Source organism: Homalodisca vitripennis, chromosome 4 (assembly GCF_021130785.1).
Source record: "Homalodisca vitripennis isolate AUS2020 chromosome 4, UT_GWSS_2.1, whole genome shotgun sequence".
NCBI lineage: Eukaryota > Metazoa > Arthropoda > Insecta > Hemiptera > Cicadellidae > Homalodisca > Homalodisca vitripennis.
The window spans coordinates 197,402,653-197,411,946 of NC_060210.1; the positions used below are offsets into that span (position 1 = coordinate 197,402,653).

At 36.1% G+C, this 9,294-nt stretch overlaps 1 non-coding gene across 1 annotated transcript; it reads right to left on the minus strand.

Moving 5' to 3' along the window:
* Positions 1 to 9,212: 9,212 nt before the first annotated feature.
* Positions 9,213 to 9,294, minus strand: Trnas-aga. Its single transcript has one exon. It is a non-coding gene; the product is annotated as a tRNA-Ser (tRNA).

A 9,294-nucleotide genomic window follows, 5' to 3' on the forward strand; every position in this document is an offset into this window, starting at 1 on the left:
TCTATATGTACGCTTCCTAAAATTAATATGGAGCAAGGAAGTAGCAAGCGAAGGGGTTCACGGGGTCCGGACCCCCCAAATTTTTTCAATAACTTTTCTAGTAACCGATTATTAATTCAGTATTACTGACACGGGTGCTGTTGAAAGATCGTCCTCAACGAAGAAATGGGTCAAGAATTTTTTAAGGAACAAAATGGGCCTTACTCTCTGTCCGCTATAGAAAAATATCAGTTGTCTGGACTTCACCCCAAAATATTTTCCTGGCTACGTTCTTGATATACGGAATTATTGAATGATCAGAACAAAATAAAGCGAAATTTGTTCTTGTTCCAACAGTTGCAGAGTATATGCTATAATATATGCTATCTTTTCTCCATAATCAAATAAGTCCAGATTTATTTCTAATGTCAAACAAACAGATTACATTTCCTCTTTTCCTTTCCTCATCTTGTTTGTAATTTTACGCTAGGTACCGGTGTTTTGACTCTTGTGTAATAAGAGCCATAAATTACACAGTTACAAGCTCCCCGCAGTCTGCGAATATCCGAGTGCGACACAAATCTTACCATTTCATCTTGAGATGACGTTTAATTTGACTTTCAGTTTTTTTCTTCAGGATCATCTTACTAATGAAATATACGGGTTCACGCGCATTTTTGTATATGTGTGTAATAAATATCAATAAACAAACAATATCTTCTGGTTTCTTACAGAATTTTATTAATTAATATAAAACAAACAATATCTTCTGGTTTCTTACAGAATTTTATTAATTAATATAAAACTCCTTTAAGGTGGTGCAATATATTTCGGGGTTGGGAAATTTTGTATGTTAAATTCATAGTTCCTCATTCACCATAGTTCCATTAGTCATTCCACCTGAAAGTACAGGCATTTAAAACAGGTCATTTAAACAACTTTTGTAACCTGGTCCAAATAAGAACGACAGAAAATAAAAATGTGAAGTGTTTACAGTATGTAGGATTACATCAATCAGGGAGTTATATAAATTTCATTAAGAAAATATATATTTCAAAACCTTATGCTCAAAAACAATCGTCTTGTAAAAATGATATCCTTAAGTCATAAATGGATGTAAAAAACAAGTTTTAACTCATGTACAGACTGTAAAAATTTCACATGTTAACTTCTCTCGTTTTTTGTTTTTTTTTTTTTTGGCCTTATTACTACCTAAATTTGATGTTTTAATGGCTTTAATTTCATGCGGATTGATCAAAAATATTTTTCTACTTTTTTGTTCAGCAAAGTTATCTAAAAGAGCAATGAATTTCTGAATTTCAACAAATATTTTCCAACCCTGAATTCCATTACAGCACCTTATTAATGAATGCTTTGGCGGTACGTGAAATAACCTATATTGAAACAAAGTTTACACTACGTTTCTTTTTTTTAATCAATTATCCAAAAATGATTTTTTTACTAATGCTGTTGAAATGTGTAGTTTTTCTTTTTCTGCCTGATTATCAATATTTTTACAAATTGAAAGACTGTGTAAACTGTTGTTTTGCAGCACAGGTTTTGAAAAAAACGAACCATGATCTGCATCTATCTACTACGGTCTGTAAAGTACTTTTTCAAAATCTATTTTTAAATTCAAGTTACTCAATTAGGTTACCACGAACTGAAAAGGAATTTTCAAGGTAAAATTTATACAGTTGAAACATGTATAACTAAATATATGTATTAACACATTCACTGCTAAGCATTTGAGTATTAGCGAAACCCCGGTGCTAATTTTTTAAATTTGTTTAATTAGAAGATATAACTTTCAGAAGTGACATAAAAGCATTAAAGATTATGTTTGAACTATATTTACATTTTTTTGACATCATTATACTGCGGGACCGATGGGTCCCGTCAGCATGGACCAATGCCCAATGAACCTGAAAATGACATTTATTACAAGAACTATTGTATTATTTTGGGGTGTACACGTAACCTTATGACTGTTGATAGTAGTAAAGACAAGAAATTATGCATTATGTTCCCAAAACTCCTAAAATTATGTAATATGTTGCGGGACCGATGGGTCCCGTTGCCCTAGCTGCAGGTCTTCGTTGATTTATACACGAGTTCACACTTAAAAACAAGATAATTTTCACTGAAAGGCACTAATAGTATATCATTTTATTATTTACAACCATCCCCTCCCTTCTTTGTAGGTTTCAACACGTCTTATTTACAATATGTACATCATACCAAACACTTTTTGTTATTGTGCATCTTATTGTCATGGCACTTGTTATATCATCACGAATCATTGGTAATGTATTACAAACTACCTCGGGGCCTTTATTTCGCTAACAACAATCACGAAATAATAGCAAACACAGCACTAGATGAAAACAACTATAGTTAGCTGAACCTAGAAACTATGCACACTACAACAAAGAACGAAACCGGCCCAACACGCTCACGCTATCAGAAAGGGCCTCTTTGCAGTGCTGCCTAGACAGTGCCGAGAGCAAAACAACAATGCCCAGCGGGACCGATAGGTCCCGTGCGCACCCGTGAATGGTGCCCAGACGCTCGGGCGGGACCGAACGGTCCCGCTTAGCACTGAATGTGTTAATGTTATTGCAGTAATTCTTATAATGAATAATAATATCGATAGTTTTGTAACTACTGTTTCGGTACAGGTAAGATCGATAGTGATAAATCGCCTAAAGTCGGATATTACTGCAACTGGAGGCATTAAGTTTACATAGACGCCGAGTTCAACTCTACAATGTGTTCAATGCCTTCCAATGAAGTCTACACACGTATTTTTTTCTTGTACAAAACACCAACAAAATTTTAAAAGTAACACATTTTTGTTCATTTTCTGAAAAGTGGTAAAATATTTTCTTTCTTTAATTTTTTTATTGACAATAGATAATTTTAAAGAATTATTTATGTTGTTTATGACTTTTATCAATCAAATGCCATATATCAACTACATTTTTAAAACTTTGTTCGTGGTCAACCTTACACTTTAAGGTTCTTTTGAAACCGATGATGTGGATAAATTCCAATGCTCGAATCGTAGTTTTCAATTATTTGTTACAATGATGTTATAAAGATTGTAATATATCCGGAAATATATTGTCTTATTCTCTGATGCACAGAATGATGTACCCATCGTCTTAACATCACCCTTACAAAATTTAATTTTACGATTTAAAAAATTTTGAAAATTTTACTTTAACCTCTTAATAAAGAATCACTGCAAAAACATGAAGCCACGTGCTAAACAAAATGGGTCTACTATTGTATACTATAATCTTGAAGGAAAGTAATTTATTATCAGTAACCTGTAGATTTGATCTTTAATTTGTGCCAATCTATTAATAAATTGTACATTACTCTGCTAAATTTAGAGTGCAATGTACTGCTAAATACAGTTTCATCAAAAAATAAAAAAGTTATATTTGTCTGTTCGTGCAACTGTAAAGTTTTTTAACTTTCATTTTCTTATTTTTTTAGAATATAGCATTTGTTTTATGTTGTCTACGGTTTTATCAACCAGATAAGGTATAAACATGTATGGATTATTCTATTCTTTCAATGAATTGCCGTTTATGTAACTCAAAAAATGAGAATAGCTTCAATTTTTCAGGCAGCTCACAAAATTATTAAATGATTAACGATAATGAGCCCCATCTACAAAAGCAAGGGTAGCTTTACAAAATAGGTCTACTATTGTATCATATAATCTTGAAGGAAAGCCATTTATTAGCAGTAATCTGTAACTTTGGTCTTTTATTTGCACCAGTTTATCAATAAATTCTATATTACTCTGCTAAATGTAGATTTCAATGTACTGCTAAATACTGTCATCAAAAATTAAAAAGTTCTATTTGTCTGTTCATGCAATAGCAGATACACTGTATGAGCGTATTTTTTTTAGAATTTATAATTTGTTCTGGGTTGTTTACGGGCATATCAATCAAATTAGCTATAAACATGTATGGATTATTCCATCCTTTCAACTAATGAATTCATGTTTATGTGACTCAAAAAATGAGAATAGCTTTAATTTTGCAGCCCTCTCTAAAAATCATTAAATGATCAACGATAATGAGCCTATCTACAAAAGCAAGGGTAGCTTTACAAAACCAACATTCCTCGATGAATTAATGCAAAACGACAAACGAACCGAACGCTTCACTAAGGTACTCGGCTTTGCGACACAACCGCGTTATCACAGGGGAACGACCGTCAAACGAGCCGTAATGCAAATTCTGTTTATCGAATGTTTAACTTTTATTTGTGTTTCCACATAACTAACCCGCGAAGTGCGGGGACGTTAGAGGACATTACTCGGGGAGGAAAGGGTTGGGGTTAAAGTTGATAATGAAGAAAAACACCGCGAGGGGAGCGGCAGTGGCTTAGCACGGTCCAGTAGACTTGTCGCGAGAACGCAGTTACCCCAGATCTAGATCCTGCCGTAGTCACTTACTTGGGGCTCGCGGACAAAGGTTAGTCAAGTTTATGACCTGGGGCAGTGACTGCCAGTGTAGGGCGAGCCCTCAGTCCCACACATCTCATCCTGGAACGTTTATGCGACAGGTGGACTGAAGGACCGGCTCGGCCGTATGAGATATTTGCGTAGCATTGTTGAAACGAGCGTATTCACGATTTATGTTGTCTGTTTACGTTAAACAATGTATAGTCCACGATCTACTTTTGGGGAATTAAACAGCAAAATGGACCAGTTTAACTTTGCATTTGTTATTTTTATTATGTCATGTATTTTATTACGAATTAATACCCCACCACCTGACGAAGTGATACATTCCAATCCTCGAAACGTCGTGTTATTCCTTTTGTAACATATAACGATGGCAGATGTCCGAAATCTTACCATCCTATCAAACCTTCCATCGTCAATAACAAAACTTTTAAAAAAATCATTCATGTACCCTAAGAAATTAAATAATGTTACATTTGATAAAACAAATATTAACGGTTTAAAATTTATTCATTTAGTTAACACTGAATTATGTAGCGTTTTACGCTACATTTTTCACAATATAAAAATAATCTACTTGTATCTTATCGTTGACGAAGTATATAAATCGTTGATCCCAAAGCACGAAGCTGCAACCGATAATTTTACACGTAACGCAGCAATGGTAGGAAGTTGAGTGTAGCTCCATATCACCTTCCGCTCAAGGCTACGTCTGAAATCTGACACTGTAAAATCTAAAATCTCTTTCATTTTCGGTTTAGCGTTGACTTCAGCATTCTTGTACTCCACACGTCTTTAATTGGGCCACACAAATGAGGTAATATCGCTCGGTACGGTGGAGCGATATGTCAGCGATTTCGCAACTGCCGCGTAGCCTAATTAGGGACAATGGAGTTAGCGAATGTGAGACACTTGATTAGCCGCGGCGGCGCGGCGGTGGCGTGAAATCGCACACGTGAAACTGGATTATCTGAGCAGCGGCGACGGACTGCCGCGGTGGCGGGCGCGGGAAAGAAATCTGCAGACACGTCGAGTGCTAATTGCGATCGACTAGAACTCGCTGACGATGCACCGATAACTGCATTATGTCGCGCGCTGCACTGCATAACTAATAAACACACACACGCACGTACACGCACGCACGCGCTGATTACCGTGCGTCGCCCACGGCAGTGTCCGCGGTCCGCCCGCGCTCTCGCTGCATCCAAATCAGCTTTTGTTCGGCTCCGTGTTTGAGCCACTAAATTTTTAATGACGCCCAAATACTCTAATCGTGTCGGGACCGTTTTCCCGCGCAATTTGCCCGCCACCATTGTCAACCGCGCTTTATGTCGCGCCGCCCCGCCGCATTTAACTGCCCCGGAAATAAAGTTTGATTGAAAGCTGAAAACCTGAATAATTGGAGTGGACAAACGTTTTTTTCAACAGGGATAAAACTCAATTCGGCTTTATAACGCTGTAAACTGACGTGTATACACATTTCAACTGGTCTACAAATTTTTGTACATATTGAAAAACTACGAGTGGAATGTACTAAACATTATTATTATTATTATACTGTTTAGTTTTGATAGAGAATGTGTTTAATTTCCATTATTTACAGTTTACGGAGCAAAAGAAATCAGCTGTTAATTCACCACTTCAATGTCAAAATGTGTATCGAGATACTGTTTACAGCCCTTAGGGCTGATAAAAAACCACACTTTCAGCGTTATTCTTAATTTATTTAAAAGTTCGATTCTGGGGTTCTATGCAACGATTCGATGTATGCCTTTCTCGTTGGTAAATCACGGATCTCAAGTTGTATAAATTTCAAATCATGTTTACTATTGAAGAAAATAGGTTATGGAGTCCCTCAAGGATCTATTCTCATTTCAATTTTCTTCCTCTCCTGTGTCATTGACATACTGTGAACACACCATTGCCGTCAATTTTGTAGAGTGTTAATGACGTTACTCTTTGTTGCAATACAATTTTAAAAGCAATTTTGCAACAAAACGTCTTTGCAACAAGTAACTCTGACAAAATTGAGCAGACAAATTGCATCAGCCTCTATGGGCTTGGCACCGGTCGACGAGAAAGAGCTCATCAGTATTATTCAGCAGCTTCCAGCCAAAAAATCGAATGATCTTAATTCAAACTCAATGTGGCTCATAAAAAAAAATGTGGCTCGAAGCATATTGTGAGGCCTCTGACCGCCTTAATTCCTCATTTCAATTGGGAGTGTTTCCCTCACTCCTGAAGTTGTCAAAAGTAACCCTTATCTTTAAAAAAGACGACCCTACACTCATGAATAACAATCGGCCAGTCTCTATTTTGCCTATTTTAAGCAAAATATTTGAAAAGTTGTTTTTAGTGCGAATGCTTCAATTTTTGAATAAACACAATCAGCTCTCAAATGACCAATTTGTCTTCAGAAAAGGCAAATCGACAATAGATGCAATTGTGGGTCTTGTCGATATGATTGTAGAGGGATTGGAAAGTCGAAATCACACTTTAAGTGTGTTTCTCGATTTATCTAAAGCTTTCGATTGTGTTGACCATATTACACTGCTTGACAGACTACAATCGCATGGCATTCGAGGCGTGCCTCTCACATTCCTAAGTCATAGAACTCAAGTTGTCCAAATTTCTAATCATATTTCAAATTCTGTGAATATGAGTTATGGAGTTCCTCAGGGATCCATTCTCAGTCCAATTCTCTTCCTGCTTTATGTTAATGACATAAAATCATCACTGCCACACGGGAAAATCGTGCAGTATGCTGATGATACGACTCTTTGTTTCAACGAATCTTCGAAATCAGATTTGGAACAAAACGCATTTGTTGGAATGATCAATTGTGTTTAACATTTTCATAGCCTCAATCTAAATACAAATTCATCTAAATCTAACGTTTTAAATTTCACTTTAAACCCAATAGACTTTGAGTATGGACCTAGCGTTATGTTAGCGGATACAATACTAGAAGAAGTCTATTCCTGAAAATTCCTCGGAATTTACCTTGATTAAGGTTTGGACATGGAATGTTCACATCGATCACTTTTGCTCAAAATTAGCCTCAGGCATTTATGTTCTGAGGTCTCTAGCCCAAATACTGCCCAAGTCAAGTTCTGATAACGGCGTATTATGGCTTGATTTATCTCCACACCTCACTTACGGATTGGTACTGTGGGGTGCCTGTGCAAGTAACCAATTTTCAAGAGTGTTTAAGTTACAGAAGCGAGCGATCCGCACCATTGCAAAATTGAGGTTTAGAGAGTCGTGCAGGTCAACTTTCAAAAGTTTGCAACTGTTAACTCTGCCTAGCCTCTACATTTTAGAAACAACGTTGTATTGTATGTCTAAATGTGCCTTGACAACGGGCCGAGACATTCATTCGTACGGGACTAGAGGCAGAGACAACTACCGAACTGGGAGACACAGGACGGTGGTTTATGAACGCTTGCCTTCACAGGCAGGGGTTCATTTTATTAACGGATTGCCTAATGAGTTAAGAAAAGCCTCTACGCTCAAGGCGTTAAAAACTCGTTTAAAACGCTGTTTAGCGTCAAATGCATTTTACAATGTAAAAGAGTTTCTGGAATATAACTGGGATCCCACACAATAACAAGACTGACTCTCGAACGAAGTGGGAATTATTGGTGATGGATGAACGTGGAATGAGTGATCAAATATATGTCTGAATGAGCGCCCGATGTGGTATGTATGTCCAAATTTTAACATATTTGACAATGTAATTGCTATACAAATGTATTTTGTCTCCGCAATACAAAATTTACTATTACTACTACTACTACTATCTCATGTGCCATAACCCAAGGCCAAGACCATTCCTATGAGATTAGAGAATAAACGGATAGCTTATCAACGACACCTTCATATGCTGGTGCATGCTTCAAAAACGTTTTGCCTAGCAACATCCCCGAGCTTAAGGTTTGAAAACTGATTCGAACCGTTGATTGTTGATGTAAACCATTAAGACAGCGAAAATGGATAATTGAATATAAACGGATAAAGAAAGATTGTCAATATGTATGTTTGTGTACAATTTTAATGTGTTACGGATATCTAAATTATAAAACCTTTTTATTCTAATTCTCTGTTATAAATAGTTGATTTCATATTTCAAGTATCCTTTGTAAGTATCAATCGCATTAGTATAGTACTCTAATTACCTTACAAAAAAATTAAGTTTCTTGTATTCATATCTCGAATTATTCTTTATTTTACATGTAATTCAATGTATTTAATTTTTATAAGCATGATTTTGTTTTATTTTGATAATGTGGTACAATATTTTTGAACCATAAATATTATATACACATAACGTAGCTATGGTGGAAGGGTATATTCAATGTGTATGTTGAGTTTAGTTCCAGTTCATCTTCCTCTCGGTGAAGCGTCTTGAATCTGACGCAGTCACAGACTTGACTCCTGGAATCTGGAGTCATGTTCGTCTGAGATCCAAAATGTCGGTGACGAAGAAGCTAAAAATGAACAGGTTTCATCGTTTCGATATCAAAGACACCTAGACTACAAAATACAATATGATAAGATATTGAAGGTAATATCTTGAAAGTAGGCTAAAATTTTCAAAATGTATGTAACGAACTTTAGAAAAAAGGACCTGCAATATTTTTGAAACTTTATTATGTTGTAAAAATTTCAATCTCTTATATCCTTAGAGACTTGTACCTATTTTGAAGCTAGACCATCTAAATTCAAAAAGATTTTGCGCAGTCGGTAGGACTCGAACCTACGCTCCCAGAGGGAATCTGATTTCTAGTCAGACGCCTTAACCACTCGGCCACGACTGC